Consider the following 2,521-nt stretch of genomic DNA (forward strand, 5'->3'; position numbering starts at 1 on the left):
TAGATCTACCACATGTTGAGCTCTAGTATGTAAATGTTTATATGTGTATGCATATGTGTGTACCTAAATTTTATTAAAATGACATTTAAAAAACTAGATAACAACATGTTTATATATCTATAAGTACTAAACCTGAAATGAGCGTACACAATTAAGTCATATACATGTGAAATGTTCAGATACACATATATAAGTCCTAAACATTCAAAATGGACATACAATTATGAACTATCCTTTAAAAATAAAATGAATATATATGCATGTTTAAATTAGGATATGTAAATGAACATACACATACATTATCAAATTTATATTTAAGAACATGAAATGAGCATGCATACATATAATTCCTAAACATAAAAGGAACATATGTATGCATGTACATACATAAACTTCCTAAACTTGAAATAAACATACACATAGATCATTTATATGAAAATTAAATGAAACCTATGCACATATAATTCCTATACATACATGAAATGAACAGACACATATTTAAGTCCTAAACATAAAATAAATGTACACATATCCTGTACATACATTAATAAAGGGGTCCTAATAGGATGTCTTAAGGGCAAAATCTAAAAATATAAATTAAATGTCTATCATAATGTTGAAATAGGTCTTGATGTTAAAACTAAAATCAAACATTAATCTAGATCATAATTTTCCAAACTAGTCATGATGATCTCTAGTTTATACGTGCATGTGGATATCCGAAGGGGTCTTAATAGGATGACTTAAAGGGATGATCTAAAAATGAACATTTATCAAGCTAGATCATAATTTAATGTAAGGGGTTCTAATGAAATATCTTAAAATGGGATAACCTATTTAATCAAACCTTAATCCATCATAATTTTCTAAACTAGGTCATATAGATAGTTCATATATGTGTTACATGCATGTATAAAGGGGCTATTATAGGATGGTTTAAGGAGTGAAATATAAAATAGAATGTTTAACAAATAATAATGTTGAAAGGGGTGCTAAAAGGATTGGCTTAAAATGATGCATGTTTATAGGGGTCATAATATGATGGATTAATGATAAAGCATACAATCAAACATCAAGATCTATCATTGATGTTGAACAAGTCCCCAAAAGAATGGCTTAGGGGAAAAATATATGAAATCAAACACCATTAGGTATCTATCATAATTTTCTATATGTTCCTTGAAATTAGTTCATAAATATGTGTTTAAATGGGTCCTAATTTAGGAATTTCATTAACCTAGGAGAAGCTATAATTGAAAATTGAAATCTATATAAAAATGTGAATGACATAGGGTATCTCGGGAGTAACTAAGGCCAATGACATGCTTAGCTACCCAAACCACCATGTATGATTTAACACAACGGAAAAAAACACAAAAGAGAACAATACCATAGAGAGAGAACAATATTTTTTATTGATTCATGAAAATATCATCATACATGCCCATTTGTAAGGCCTTCTAGGTTACGGCTAGATACAAAATACATTCAAATCCAAGATCCAGCTTCAAATTCACACTTTCCATTTCTGCTCTGAAATCATTCTAAAAACTGCTCTAGATCTAGGCGTAAACACTCTATTTATACTAGCCAAAATGGCTTACAAATATTTCTAGAAAAAATCAACTCTTAGCAAATATTAAATACCCATCATGAAAATAAGCCTAGCATTAAATACTTGAAGAGCCACAAGTCACCCTGCATCAAGAATTAAATGTTTAGAAATTGATGTTTGAGAAAAATTGTGATATATCCTAGCTCCAATTGAATTAGAACTCATGCTTCAAATGGTAGGTATTATTTTAGGTCCTCTAAAAGCCTGTAAGTTCCTAAAGGCTGATTCACTAATGATAAGTGTGCATCCATCCCAAAAGACAAGCATAGAAAACTATTGCATAGAACTGCCAAAAATCAATACTATGGGAGAATTGCCATATCTCCCAACCTATGAGGAATTAGAACTTTTTCCTTTGATAAATGGAATTAATCTATGCCCTCTTCAATCCTTGAAAAGTGCATCCTTTCATTCATTTTAAAAAATTAGATAATTGGTTTGCAATGTGCACCTAGAAACTAGAAAACACAGTTTTAGCAAAATATAGATTTAGCAAAACACAATTTCGGCAACAATGTAAAAAAATTGAAAACATGCAAGATAATAGTGCAACCTAGGTTGCTCCTACATTATACAACTAGGGTTGAAATAATTTATTCTCCTAAATTATCTAGATTTCACAATTTGAGCTGAATCTAACTCAAATTGAGAAATCCATGAAGCATCTTCCATAGGTCTATTCTTCCACTTCACTAGATATTCATAATAATCTTTTCTCCTTGTTCTCTTACCAACTCTCTAATCTAATATCTATTCAACTTCTTCAATCTACTTCTTAGGATAGTCCTCTCACACAATAACTTCATCATTTGACTCATGATACTTGTATAATTCAACAACATTGAATATAGGAGATATATCCATGTCATCAGGTAACTCAATTTCATAAGCATTTCCACTATCAAA

Source organism: Cupressus sempervirens, chromosome 9 (genome assembly GCF_028749045.1).
Source record: "Cupressus sempervirens isolate cs-2001-9-10 chromosome 9, ASM2874904v1, whole genome shotgun sequence".
Taxonomy (NCBI): domain Eukaryota; kingdom Viridiplantae; phylum Streptophyta; class Pinopsida; order Cupressales; family Cupressaceae; genus Cupressus; species Cupressus sempervirens.